The sequence below is a fragment of the Ochotona curzoniae genome, unplaced genomic scaffold, assembly GCF_017591425.1.
Source record: "Ochotona curzoniae isolate NIBS_2020 unplaced genomic scaffold, NIBS_Ocur_1.0 contig_1839, whole genome shotgun sequence".
NCBI classification, from domain to species: domain Eukaryota; kingdom Metazoa; phylum Chordata; class Mammalia; order Lagomorpha; family Ochotonidae; genus Ochotona; species Ochotona curzoniae.
In genome coordinates, this window is record NW_024465219.1 from 1 (window position 1) to 15,486 (window position 15,486).

General features: G+C 44.7%; 1 pseudogene; it reads right to left on the bottom strand.

Moving 5' to 3' along the window:
- Positions 1 to 733: 733 nt before the first annotated feature.
- The window catches only part of LOC121148883, a 36,422-nt pseudogene continuing 21,669 nt past the window's right edge, over positions 734 to 15,486 (bottom strand).

The window sequence follows — 15,486 nt, forward strand, 5'->3', positions numbered from 1 at the left end:
ATGCTCTGTTCGTGGACACTGAGCCCGGTCACCAGAACAAATGCCAAGAGTCGAGAGTGGATGCTTTGCAATCAAGCATTCAAGCATTTATTCAGGCAAGCACACACCAAACAGGATGGGGGAAGCCACCGAGAATGCCTCTTGCCTTCAGTCTCATGGAAGTCTGCTAGGCCTTTGGCTCCGGCCTCGTGGGAGCCTGCAATGTTCGAGTGGAAGCCCAAAACCTTGGCTCCAGTCTCATGGGAGCCTACTGGCTTCTCTGGCTCCGGCCTCGTGGGAGCCTGCAAGTTCGAGTGGAAGCCCAGGGGCTTTTGGCTCCAGTCTAGTGGGAGCCTGCTGGCTTCAGTAACTGGGACAAATGCATGGGTTTATATACAAATTCAGGGGCAAGACAGGCAGTTGTTTACAATATTTTGATTGGTCATTACATATTATCTATCTATAACACTTGCTTTCTCTTAATTCTAAAAAACATGCATATTCATTCTCAAAACTTACGTATTCATTAATATACAATTATTTCTTCTTTATCATTCCTACCATGACATGCTTACGTACATTGTGGCTTCTTGACAAAGGTGATAAGGGGAGGGCTTGTGCGCCTAGGAGTCTCTTGACAGGAGCTATAAGAGAGGAGGCCCCATTTCACCAGTAGTTTAGGAGGATGGAGTCACCTTTGTTAAAAGACATAACATAAACACTATATCCATTATTAAGTCACAGCATAACTTACAAAGGAGATCTATCATTGCAGCTATTTCTGGATCATCAATTTCTGATAAAACTATAACAATATTGAGGATACAATTAAGATTATTAATAGTACTCCAACCCATATTTCCCAAAGCTCCATTTTTATTTATGCTCATGTTTTGCTGGAGCAATGTAAATGTAAAGTACTTATAGTCAGACTGTTCCTATCATGTTCTTTTATATTTGAGGAAAAATGATAACTTGGGGACACAGAATAAACTAACTGCCTACTATCTAGTATAACACCAGCATTCCAACATACTGTCAGGGTGCACTGGAACTCGATGTCCTTCACTTCAGAGGTGTTTCCTGTATGTAAGAGAGAAACATGGAGATAACACAGGCAGACACAAGCTTAAAGTTCAAGGAGCTGAGGTTCACCCATGTGAGTAAGTCCCAAAGTCCAGAGGAGGGATGGAACTTATACATTCCATAGGAATAATTGCATTCCTGAAGAAGGAACAACAGTGCACATGCCAGTGCATGTCCATGCCCCACAAAGCTGTCAGATAGAAAAGGTTGGTATTTTGCCAGTGGTACTACACTTGAATGATAAGAAAAAGCACAGGCAGAAATTGAGCTATTTATAAAGGGAGGGCTAGACCTCCAACAGCTAGTGACGCTCATTAGACAGTCTGATCATCTGGCTTAAGGAGAAACTGGCAGGAAGTATCAGGTCCTAAGTGCTCATAGGAGAAAGTAAAGAGAAAGAGAGGGTTGCTTTACAAATACTAATGTACTTACATAATATAAAAAGTTCTAATATAGTTGCTTGTTGAGTCGATCTTCTGACTCAAATGCCAACAGCGTAGCCAGTATGCAAGTTTCACAAGACTCTGCAGCAGGAGCTTGCTGGACAAGTCTCTCAGGAATCCATCGTGGACTATCTTCATTTTCTGGGATAACATAAACTGATCCTCACCCCAATTCATGAGGACAGGATCTGAGCCTTGCCACTGACCAGTCAAGGGAAACTCTTCTGCAGAGTAGATAACTCTTCTGCTTCTGAGATGGATTCCAACGACAATCTGAAACAGACTGCCCTTCACCATAAAATGTTAGAAAATTCAAAATAAATATATGAGGCTCAAATAATTGCAGGGCTTGCTATATTCCTGCTTTTTTGTTTTAGTAGAGTAATCCTTAGTACTATGGTTGCCACGATCCACAATATCTTGTCTTTGAGGATACTAAGTAGAGGGGCCCTAGATCTGAGTTACCATGTTGCTTACTCTTACAGGGACAGTATAAAATGAAAACTGGGGCCCAGTGCAGTGGCGCAAGTGGTTAATGTCCTCGCCTTGCATGCCTGGGATCCCATATGGGCGCCCATTCTATCGGTGCAGCAGCTTCGCTTCCCTTCCAGCTCCCTGCCTGTGGTCTGGGAAAGCAGTCGAGGACAGCCCAAAGCTTTGGGACCCTGCACCCGTGTGGGAGATCCGGAAGAGTCTCCTTGCTCTGGATCGACATAGCATTGGCCATTGCATTCACTTGGGGAGTGAATCATCCGGCGGAAGATCTTCCTCTCTGTCTCTCCTCTCTGTATATCCGCCTTTCCAATAAAAAAATAATAAAAAATAAATCTTTAAAAAATGAAAACTGTCTGTGCTCCCAACTCCTTCAAACTTTTGAGGAGTGGAAGTCAGTGTTGTCACATGGTCTGCCAGTCCTCGCTTTGTGTGGACCCTAACTCTGGGGTTCATCCATGTGGTTCCCATTTAACTGGATGCACAGAGGGCTTGCCACTTTGAGGGGATGCTCTTTCAGTGAAATGTGACAGTTATGCACAAGGCCTTCCTCTATGGGTTGTGGGCAGGAACAGAGTGCATTGTGATGTTCCATCCTGTTCTGTTGGTATAAGCCATATTTTAAAAATATATGTTTGTTTTAACGTTTATTTCATTTTTATTGAAAGTCAAATACAAAGATTTATGGAAGGATAGAGATTTAGATCTTCTCTTTGTATATTGACCACCACCCCCCCCAAGCTACTGCAGCAGATGATGCAGAACTGATCTGAAGCCAGGAGCTAAAAGTTCTTCCTGTTTTCCCATGTGTTTTCAGGATCCCAAGGCTTTGAGCCTTCTTGAATGCTTTCCCAGGGCACAAACAGGGAGTTGAATGGAAAGCAGACATGCAGGATAGAAGCTGCATCATTATGGGATCTGGTCATGTGCAAACTGAGGACTTAATCACACCAAGCTTCCACTCCAGGCACTAAGAGATTTCTGTTTTAAGATGAATATTTTCCTTGACAAAGTAGATTTACAGAAAGAAGGAGAAGCAGATGGATATGTCTTCCATTACCTGACTTTCTCCCCTGATGCACGGCCGGGTCTCCCAAGGGTTAACTCCACAGCACAGCTTGTTTCTCAAAGCTGTAACAGGAAGGGCAATCATGGCCTGACACATTTAGCCCTTGGCTTGACTGCAATTTCCCTCCTTCCCGCTTCCCCTTTTTGCATGTCCTTGGGGGAGCTTAGGTGTTGCTTAACCATTGGGAAGATCCTGGGAGGGGCCAAGCAGACTATATAAGAGAGTTTGACTTTGAATAAAGGCCTTCACTTCACAGGAATAAGTCTCAGTGTGTTGTATGTTGACTGTCTTGTCTGTCTCATAACCCTAGTCCCTCCGCTCGACTCAGGGCTCGGGGTACATGGCAACGCGGGCGTTGCCAACATCTGGAGGTTCCACCGAGATCGAGAAAGAGAGGATACATGATGAAGGGTTGTCCTGGGAAGCTGGCCAGCAGGTAAGTTGGACATATTGTAAGACTTTCCTAAACTGGTAGGAGAGGGAGTTTTCTTTTGAAACACAGTTTGGTTTAAGATTTATTGGAAATACAGTAGGTTTTAGTCTTGTTTTGAAATACAGTTTGGTTTAAGATTTGTTATGAAATACAGTATGGTTTTAGCTTTATTTTGAAGTATTGTTGGATCTTGGTGTTTAATTTACCTTGCGATAAAGATGGGTTCTGCCTTCTTCAAGGATAAATTGGCTGCTGAGCTTGAAGAACTTTTACATCAACTGGGGAAGCCAGTTAAAAATAAGATGATTAGAAATGTTGTTAAAGTCGTTCAATCCAGTAGTCCTTGGTTTATTGTTTCAGTGAGCCTGAGTATCCCCGATTGGGAACAGGTTAAGGCCAATTTGGAATCCTGCTTGCAAAAGGACCCAGATAATTTCCCTTTTGCCAACTTTTCTTTGTGGCACTTAGTCTGTGATTCTTTATTTAGTAATAAGGTGGAAGTTAAAAAAACAGTTAAAAGAAGTGCAGAATACTTTTGAAGAAATCCAGGAAAGGGAGGTTTTGCGGTCTGTGGAAGCCTCAACTGATGCCTCGAGTGAGGCCACCTCAAGTGAGGCCACCCTGAGTGAGGCCTCTTCTTTAGAGGAGAGTGAAGCCTACTCTTTGGAGAACGAAGCCTCTTCGTCAGACAAGAATGAGCCCTCTTCTTCAGTAGTGAGTGAGAACAAAAGAGATGAGGAGAAGATTTTCTTAAAGCAAGAAATTAGGGAAATTAAAAGAAGATTAAAGAAGGCGGGAATAGATAAACATTTCTCTGGCAAATTATCCAATTCATGGCAACCACCATATGCGCCTAATTTTGTGACCCCTACCACTGCTCCTGAGGAGGAAGCTGTGGGCCATTCACCCAATAAGTATCCCATGCTGCCCTGGAGTGATAGCCCCACTGATCAGCCAGTAGGCGTGGTTCGATGTTTCCCAATAATAGAGGTCCCAGTTCGAGGGGTCCCTTTCGCTGGGAGCATCAGCCCCTTCAATTTAAAGGCCTCAAAAATATAAAGCAGGCTGTTAAAGATTATGGTGCCCAGGCACCCTTTACTCTGGCACTGGTAGAATCCTTTTCAAGTTTGAATCTTACTCCTAGTGATTGGATGCAATTGTGTCGTTCCGCTCTGGATGGTGGTGACTTTCTCCTATGGAAAAGGGACTTTCAGGATAGGTGCAGAATTTTTGCTGAGCAGAACACAGCTGTGGGCCATGCAGATCGAAGCCTTGAAATGCTTACTGGCACTGGACCTTTTGAGGGCATCCAACAACAGGTTAATTATGATCTAGGAGTTTATGCACAGATAACAAATGCAGCCCTTGGAGCCTGGAAGGCTTTACCTAATGCTAATACAGGAGACCAGCTTTCTAAGGCCTTGCAAGGCCCTGCAGAACCTTTTCAAGAATTTGTGGACCGTATTATGCAGGTTGCTACTAAGATCTTTGGTAACCTAGAACCAGCTATGCCAGTAATTAAACATATAGCTTTTGAGAATGCTAATAAATATTGCCAGGATGCTCTTCAGTCCCATAGAGATAAGTCTCTGCATGATTACCTTAAAATTTGCAGACATATTGATTCTACAAATGCCCTTGGGCAAGTGATAGCAGCTGCTGTTCAACGCCCTTAGCCTCAACCTAGGGGATATCCTAAAGCCTGTTTTGCATGTGGACAGCCCGGACATTTTAAAAAACAGTGTCCTAATGTCCCCCAACAAGGAAGGCGACCCCCACAGTCTTTGCCGGCCCCAGATCTCTGTCGGAGATGCCATAAAGGCTATCATTGGGACAGCAATTGTAGGTCCAGGTATGATGCCCAAGGCAATCCCTTATCGGGAAACAGGACCAGGGACCCGCTCCGGGCCCCCCAACCTCAGGTGTACGGAGCCCAGCAGACACCTGTAGCTTCTGGAACAGCACCAACTTTCAGAGTCCCGTTCCCATGGCAAGGAATGCAGACATCTCAACTCTCCTCAGAGCAACACCAGGTAGTGCAGGACTGGACCTCTGTGCCGCCTCCAGAGAGGTATTGACCCCATTCCTGGGGCCCCAGCAGATAAAAACAGGAGTCAGGGGCCCCTTGCCTAAGAATACCTTGGGCCTGATCCTAGGAAGAAGCAGTGCTACCATGCATGGAATCAGAGTACTCCCAGGAGTGATAGATGAGGATACCCCCGCAGAAATAGAAGTCATGGTAGAATCAGCCAAAGGCAATATCATTATTCCACCAGGAGCGAGATTTGCCCAGCTGATCTTGATCCCTAAGGTTCCAACAGACAACCCTATTCATAAAAGAGATAGACAAGGAGGCTTTGGCGATTCTGGCCAATGGCATGTTGGGTCTCCGACATGCAAACCCGACCTACCTTGCAGTTAGAGATTGAAGGGAGAAAATTCACAGGATTACTTGATACTCGGGCAGATACTACAGTTATATCCCATGCAATGTGGCCAAGCTTCTGGCCGTTAGAGGCCACCCCAACCGTTCTCCAAGGGATAGAAACTTCTCAACCACAGGAAAGTGCTAGGTTGTTAAGGTGGAAGGATCAAGAGGGTCATTCAGGAATTTTCCAGCCATATGTTTTACCACATATTCCTATTAACCTGTGGGGATGAGATTTGCTGAGTGCCATGAATGTTGTGTTGACCTCTCAGCCTGTGCCAAATATGCTTATTAGACAAGGATACTTTCCTGGAAAGGGCTTAGGCAGACATCTTCAAGGTGACCCCGAACCAGTCTGTGGTAAAAAGATTGAAGTTCGTAGCCCAGGGGATAGAACAGGGTTAGGACATTTTTTGCAGGGGCCATTGTAGAGCAGCCTCGTCAGTTAGAGGAACCCATTAAATTAACATGGAAAACAGATGAACCTGTTTGGGTTGAACAATGGCCCCTTTCAAGCAAAAAATTAGAGGCTGCGATTGAATTGGTAAAGGAGCAGCTTGAGGCTGGACATATTGTTCCATCCACCTCTCCTTGGAACACCCCAATTTTCCTTATTAAAAAGAAAAATGGCAACTGGAGGCTTTTGCAAGATTTACGTGCAGTAAATGCTGTCGTGGCCCCTATGGGGGCCATGCAACCTGGTTTGCCATCTCCTGTGGGAATACCAAAAGATTGGCATATGCTTGTGTTAGATTTAAAAGACTGCTTTTTCTCCATTCCCTTGCACCTGGAAGATGCTCTGCGTTTTGCCTTTACCTTACCATCCATCAATCTAAAAGCCCCTTCCCAGCATTTCCATTGGGTTGTCCTCCCTCAGGGGATGATGAACAGTTCTACTATTTGTCAGATCTATGTGGATAAGGCCTTAAAAATAATTAGATCACAATTTCCAAATATCTATTTGATTCATTATATGGATGATCTTTTGATCGCGGCTGAAACCCATTCCATCCTATCCTCAGCAGCACAATGTATTTATCAGGCTTTAGCCACAGCCGGATTGATTGTTGCCCAGGATAAAATTCAGACAGATTTTCCTTATCAGTATTTAGGCCATCAACTTTTGCCAACTGGTGTCACCCCTCAGAATTTGACCATCAGATTAAGTGATGTGAAAACCTTGAATGATTTGCAGAGTTTGTTAGGTGATATTAATTGGATCCGACCAAATTTGCACATTTCTACTGGGCAACTTAAGTCCCTTTTTGATATTCTTAAAGGTGATCCAGATCCTTCCTCACCAAGACAACTGTCCAAAGAAAGCAGGGAATGTCTGCAGCTAGTCCAGCATGCCATTCAGAATGCTCATGTTAGTTATGTGGATTATAAGGCGCCAATGCGGTTGTTGGTTTTTCCTTCCAATCACGCGCCTACAGCAGTGTTTTGGCAAACTGGACCTATATATTGGATCCACTCCCCAGCATCCACTGGACAAATCGTGCAACCCTATCCGACTGCTGTTATATCTTTTTTGTATAAGGCATGCAAGATCAGCCTGCAGATTTTTGGGAAATATCCTGATTTCATCTCCATTCCCTATGATTCCCAACAGGTGATATGGCTACAAAATAATATTGATGATTGGTCTGTCTTTTGTGCCACGGGTTCTTCTCAGTTAATTAATAATTATCCTTCCCATCCCTTAGTACAGTTTTTCAAAAGACATCCGGTTGTTTTTCCCAAAATAATTAGACAACAACCCATATTAGGAGCCCGTGTGGTTTTTACTGATGGGTCAGCTAAAGGCAAGGCTGCTATAGTTTCTGGACATGAAGAACGGGCTGTTTCCATCTCCCAGAAATCAGCTCAAGCCACTGAAATAGCTGCTGTTCTCTTTGCCCTTCAAATTTACCATAATGAGCCCCTGAATGTATACACAGACAGCTGCTATGTAGCCCATGTTATTTTACCTTTAGAAACCACAGCCTATATAGCCCCGACCTCCTCAGTTTATTTTCTTCTTTTACAATTACAGCAGCAGATTTGGCAGCACACTCATCCCTTATTTGTTGGACATATAAGAGCACACACCTCCTTGCCTGGCCCCCTGAGTGAGGGTAATGCGCGGGCAGATGCACTGACTCAGGTGTTGCACATATCTCTTACTATGGACCTTTATGAACAGGCAGTGCACCTTCATAAAAGGTTCCATCTCAATGCAGCTTCTCTAACACTACATGCTAAGGTGACTAGAGAACAAGCCATCCAGATTGTCACCAATTGTGAAGTCTGTGCTCAATATTGCTCTGTCCCATCCCTAGGGGTTAATCCCAGAGGGTTATTGCCCAATCATGTGTGGCAAATGGACGTTACCCACGTCCCTTCCTTTGGAAAACTTCAATATGTGCATGTTTCCGTTGACACCTATTCCCATATAATATATGCCTCTGCTCATTCAGGAGAGAAATTAAAAGATGTTAAATCCCATTGCTTACAGGTCTTTGCCTATATAGGAGTCCCCAAACAAATTAAGACCGATAATGGACCGGCCTATGTTAGCCAAGGCTTTGAAAAATTCTGCAAAGATTTTAATATAACTCACAAAACAGGCATCCCTTACAATCCTCAGGGTCAAGCCATTGTTGAACGTGCCAATCGCACCCTTAAAGTTTATCTAGAAAAAATAAAGAAAGGGGATGTGGCCGAGCATTGCAGTTCTCCCCATTCCCTACTGGCATCCGCCATCTATGTGTTAAATTTTTTAACTATCACCAATGATGTAGTTCCAGCAGAGCGCCATTGGCTACGCTCTGCTAATGAGAATAGAGGCCAAGTAAAATGGAAAGATCTGGCCACAAATAAATGGCGGGGACCAGATCCAGTACTAACATGGGGGCGAGGCTCCATTTGTGTTTTTCCTCAGGATGAAGAAACGCCGAGATGGGTTCCCGAGAGACTTACATGACAAATCTCCTTGGCTCCACCTCAGCATGATCCCACTCCGAATGATGTTCTTGCAGGATAAAAGCCATTAAGAGGAGGAGACCCTGACAGCAGTGGTGCAACTTCCTGATATCCTGCCCATGGAAAATGCAGATCTCCAGCTACTACCTCAATTTAACATCATATATATGCTACCCTCGTGAAATGGCAATTAACTGAGAGCAGGGATGTTAAAGGAATGGAGCAGAATCTTAGCCATGGGACTGATGGCTACAGCCATGATTGCAGTACGGTTTACTCCTCTTTGCCACCTATGCAGGCAACAAGCCCTGGAGCAGGTCATCATTTGACAAACTATGATGATTTTAGCTGTGGAAAATCCTAGAGCTCAATTCCGGTTGAGCATGATGTGTAATGGGCAGCCAGAGACGGGTAAGATCTGGCACAGCTGATGACCAACCTAAGACAGGGATCCCACATGCCCTGGATGGGGCTCCCCATGACGGGTAAGGCATCAACTGACTGCTGGACAACCGAAGACAGGTGTCCATTAAAAACAAAAAAAAGGGGGACATGCACGGCCGGGTCTCCCAAGGGTTAACTCCACAGCACAGCTTGTTTCTCAAAGGTGTAACAGGAAGGGCAATCATGGCCTGATACATTTAGCCCTTGGCTTGACTGCAATTTCCCTCCTTCCTGCTTCCCCTTTTTACATGTTCTTGGGGGAACTTAGGTGTTGCTTAGCCATTGGGAAGATCCTGGGAGGGGCCAAGCACACTGTATAAGAAAGTTCGACTTTGAATAAAGGCCTTCACTTCACAGGAATAAGTCTCAGTGTGTTGTATGTTGACTGTCTTGTCTGTCTCATAACCATAGTCCCTCCGATCGACTCAGGGCTCGGGGTACGTGGTGACGCAGGCATTGCCAACATCCTGATGCCCACAATGGCCTGAGCTGAGCTGATCCAAAACCAGAAGCCAGGAGCTTCTTTCAGGTCTCCAAGTGGGTTCAGGCTCTCATGGCTTTGCACCATCCTCAGCTGCTATCACAGGCCACAAGCAGGGATATGGATGGAAAGTTGAGCATCCACAATTTTATGTGGCTCCAAAGGGGATCCAAGCCTTTATAAGGCTAGGATTTAGCCACTGAGCTATTGTGTTGGACCTTGGGCCAGTTATTTTTGTTGTTGTTGTTATTTTTCTGTAATTTGCATGTGCACTTTCTTTACCATGTGAACTTTCACACTCACTGAAACTCCTACACATATCTCTTTAAAAGATAGATTGGCATTGTGAAAAAGAAAAAGCAAATACAAACAAACAAAAAATAAGATTTATTGGGTTCCCCTCATTTACTACTATGCCTACTGATAGTGGTTGCATAGCAATCTAATTCGTACCTGTGGCCCTGCCGTAATTTATGGGTGCTGGTTTGAATGCTGGCTGTTCCAGTTCTGACCCAGCTGAGTGACAATGCACCTCAGAAAGCAGTATCAAACAGCCTAAGTACTTGGGCTCCTGCACTCACATGGGAGACCAGAAGAAGCTCCATGCTCTGGGCTTCAGTTTGGCCTAGTCCTGACTATCAAAGTCACTTGTGTTGTGAACATATGCATGTAAGATCTCTGATTATGCCTTTCCAATCATCTTTATGAGAGGGTACACAAATATATAAGTGTATTTATACACAGTATGAATGTATATGTACATCATTCATATCAGCTTTGTATCATAAATATACAGATATACACATTCCAAAATTCAGAAGTGTTGGAAGGACATGGAAGAGATCCCAGTTTCTCTTAAGAAACCAATCAGAAGACAAACATTGGAGTTGATGGAGAGAGCACCTAACCTACTCTGACCATGACATCCTGCATATGCATCAGACATTCAATTTTTCCACCCTTTCAATGCTCTCTCCTTATGTGTGGATGAAAGCAAGATAGAAGTGATCAGCCTGGTCACCAGTGTGCAGGTATCTGTGGGTTCTCCTGGAGCAGTGACCTGAGGGAAGGCCATGTTGGACTTTTACCAGATGTTTGATGATGATGATGACAGGATGGGCAGGACAGTAGGTGGAGGTATAGAGAAGCTTAAATAGTGTGTTGTAATGGGCCTGAGAGGAGTGTGTGGTCTCTCAGCTCCCACTGGAAAAAACTCTACGGGAGGGAAAATAGCTCCTATATGGGGAATATTAGGACAGATGGTTTGAGAGCAGCTGAAATATTTGGGTGCTGGCATCAGCCTCAGTGATATGGGACGGTGGGCAGCAAGACGTGTGCTTGTGCTGGTGAAGAGCAATGACTCTTCCAGATCTCTCATGTGTCTGCTGCCTCTCATGAGTTTTCACTGTCCTAGAAGACTTTCCCAGGCCACAAGCATGGAGATGTATGGGAAAAAGGACCACCAGCATTTGAACCAGAAGCTTTATGGAATCCTGGCCTATGCAAAGTAAGGCCTTCAGCATCTAGACTAGCGTGCCATGACACGACTTCCAATCCTGAATCACTATCATTAACTAGACAACTCTCTTTTGGACCTAAATCACCTTGTTTTATGAGGTAATTATCCAAGACCTAGAACCATATTGGCACACATTGATTTTGCTGCCATATGTGGATGATTTACTCCTCACCAGTCTGTCTGTGGAAGATTGCCTGAGAGCTACTAGAAACTTGCTTAAAGAGTTAGGAAGGTTGGTTTATTGCGCCAGTTCAAAGAAGGCCCAGATGTGCAAACAGTTGGTAATCCACCTGGTGTATAAACTTAAGAAAGGGGCTCAAAGCCTAACAGCAGTCATGAAAGAAACTTCACAGATTTCCCATGCCCACCTCCCCATGAGAGGTGTGAGTATTCTTAGGGTCAATGGGTTATTGCAGACTCTGAATACTGAGTTATGCACAGTTGGCTCGGCTCCTGTATGAGGCCACTAAAGAGCAAAAGCACTAGAACTGGCTAGACAGACAGGAGCAAGCCTTTGAAGAACTGAGGGCTGCCCTCATTAAAGTCACAGCACTGATACTCCAAACCATTAAATCCTTTCATCCTCTTGAGGAATGAAAGAAAGGGGATTGCAAAACGAGTCCTAACACAACAGCTGTGCCCATGGAAATGACCAGTAGGTTATCTATCAAAGAAACAATATCATGTTGCTGCTAGGTGGGCACTGTGCCTCCATGTCATAGCTGCTATTGCACTCATGGTGTGGGACACAGACAAACTGACTTTTGGCAAGAACTTGAAGATTGTAGCTCCTCATGCTGTGCAGGGAGTCCTGAGACAACCCCTGATAAGTGGATGAGCAACGCGAGGCACATGCACTATCAGGGGCTCTTTGTAGATTCTCCTGGATTGGGATTTCTCAAACCATTCATTTTGAACACTGCCTAACATGCACATGGAAACCTTCCTTCATGACTGCCATGAGACCTTGTCACAAGTCACTCAAGCTTGCCACGATCTCCTGGACCTGCCCTTGCTGAACAGTGAGTTAACCTGGTTCATGGATGGTAATAGCTTAGTGAAGACTGGAATACAAATGGCAGGGGCAACAGTGGTCGATCACAATGGGGAAGTTGTCTGGAGCCATGCCCTTCCCCTGCGATCCTTAATGAGGAAGGCAGAGCTGATTGCACTACCTGAAGCTCACGTACAAGTGGGAGGATATAAGTGACTGTTTACACAGATAGCCATTATGCCTTCAGTACTACATATGTTCACTGAGACATCTACCTTGAGCGAGGCTTCATGACAACAGATGGAAGGGAGCTGCAAAACCTGACAGAAGTACAACACCAGCTTACAGCAATAGAGAAACCCAAGACAGCTGCCATGGTGCAGGTTCCTGGTCACCAGTCAGTAAACACTGCTGAGGCAGTGGGGAACCACTGTGCACATAAAGAAGCAAGACGGTTTTTCCATTGCTGTTGCCACATTGCCCCAGCCATGATTTGGAGTGAATCTAATGTAAACACCTTCAGGAGACCAAGTCACACAATTGGTAGAGTGACTTGGAGGGAAGACTGCTTTTGCCTGCAGAACTGGGAAAATTTTTCAAACCAACTACATTAAACTGCCCACCTAGTGTTGAGAAAACTGCTGGGTTTTTCAATACTGCCTCCCTCTGGTTCACACATCAGAACTTTTAGGCCAGATTGTTATTGGTGTGGAATGTAGGATGCCAGGTGATGAAACCTGGCAAGAGAGAATTCACACATATAGGTACTGAGGTTTGGAGGAGGACACCGGGACATACTTGGAGAGTAGACTTTGCAGAGGTAAGGCTGGGAAAGTTCAGGTACCAGTATCTTCTAGTCTTTGTAGACACATTTTCAGAGTGGGTAGAAGCATTCCCTACGAAGAAGGAAACCAGTGTGGTAGTGGCTAAAGCATTGCTTGAGGAACTTATACCTCGATATGGGGTTCCAGTAATGCTACGATTGGACAAAGGCCCAACTTTCATTAATATGGTCCTGGAAGGGCTGGCCCAACCATGGGGGCAGATGATTGGAAGCTCCATTGTGAATATAACCCACAGAGCTCAGGGCACATCGAAAGGATGTACAGAAACCATTAAGGAGACCTTATCTAAATTAGCCTTTGAGACTGGCAAATACTGGGTGATTCTCTTTCGCTTCACCATCTTCTGAGCTTGGAATTCTCCTTATGTGCATGGATTGACCGCATTCAAAATTATGTACAGGGCTCTGCTCCCTATTGTCCAATGAGCTCTCTCTATGAACAAGACTAAGGTGGCTCCAAATTACTTGGTCAGCATGCAGGCATTGCTTGTGGTGCAACAAGAAATTTGGATCATACTGCAGGCTTATTATGAAAGCAATGAATATTCGAGCCGGGAGCATGGTATTGTCTGGGGGGACAAGGTCTGGGCACAATGTCTTTAAGAAAAACTCGCGCCACATTGGAATGGCCCATATGTTGTGCTTTTTTCACTAAATGGTGATGGAATTGGACTATGGGTGCATCTCTCACATGTCTGAAAGGCTGCTGCTCCACTCTCCCATCCCTGAGCTAGAAACCAGCACCTTGTGGAAAGCACAACAGCATACCAGCGACCCACTAGGACTCAAGCTGTTGAAAATCTCTAATTCATGCACACGATCTATGTGCACAGTCCATGCACAATCTATGCACACAGTCTGCATGTTCCTCGGACTCTTCTTCATAGTCCTTGCAGGCTTAGTTGTTGAGGCCACTGCTGACAATCCTCATCAGCCTTGTAAAGTAGGCATTTACATACTCGGCTTTAATCCAACTCTGTTTTGTTCACCTATTGACATGGAAAATGTGGCGTTCTCTTTCTTGGGTTAAGAATTCCTGTGGCGGGCCCGGCGCGGTGGCGCAAGTGGTTAAAGGTCCTCGCCTTGCATGCCCGGGATCCCATATGGGCGCCGGTTCTAATCCCGGCAACCCCGCTTCCCTTCCAGCTCCCTGACTGTGGCCTGGGAAAGCAGCAGAGGACGGCCCAAGGCTTTGGGAACCTGCACCCGCGTGGGAGACCCGGAAGAGGCTCCTGGGTTCGGATCGGCATAGTATTGACCGTTGTGCTCACTTGGGGAGTGAATCATCGGACGGAAGATCTTCCTCTCTGTCTCTCCTCTCTGTATATCCGCCTTTCCAATGAAAAAATAATAAAAATAAATCTTTAAAAAAAAAAAAAAAGAATTCCTGTGGCAAGTGCTGTGTGACTTAGCCAAATTTAGATTCACTGAGCTACAGAAGAAAGATAGCAGGTGGATATCCAGATTGATCTGGGTGTCATGTTATATGATGCATACATTTTAGGGTCCATGCAGGGGATTTGGGGCTCATGAAGTTGTGAAGACTATTACTCCTTTACAGGCAGGCCACAAGGAATCTCCCACTGTGTGACAGGGCCCGCTGTATATCTGTACAACCACCTGAATGCAGCACCACCTTACTTTGCATGGACTCTGGATTACACTGTGGAAGAATTCTAATCCATTCAGGCATTGTTTGCTACTGTGGAGTTTGCTTCTTTACTCAATGTGAGCTTGGAGGTTAATCTCAATCATAACATCTTGCAAAAGGGCCTTTTACTATTCATACTGTCTTGGCTGTCTCCATTGCATTCATGGTACTCAAGGGACCTATTTTTAGTTTTTCATTCTTTACTTGATTTTTAGGTTCTCCTTTTCTTTGTGATACAAGATTAAGTTGTAGAATAAGAATTGTAGCAGGAACTTCAACTGGTTTTACTTGAAACAAATGGCAGAATTATCCATAGAAACACCTCCTTGACCATGACGTAAATGGTCTGAGCCAGAGTTTCGCTGTTTCTGCATAAATACAGTGTAAAAAGTTATTTTCCTCAAATAGAACAGAAAATAATTCTGGAGTAGCTGTTCAAATCTCAGATGACATAGACTTCAATATGACAAACATCAAAACAGCAGAGATGGACACTTCATATTGCTGAATGGAACCTTAAGCAGGAAATGATTACCATTGTAAACTTCCACACTGCAAACAGAGGTGCACGCAGCTGCATGAAGCAATTGCTGCTGCAGTTATGAGTGAATGTAGGAGGAGAGTTAAGATGGCCGATGTAGGAGGAAGGCTGTGAGGGA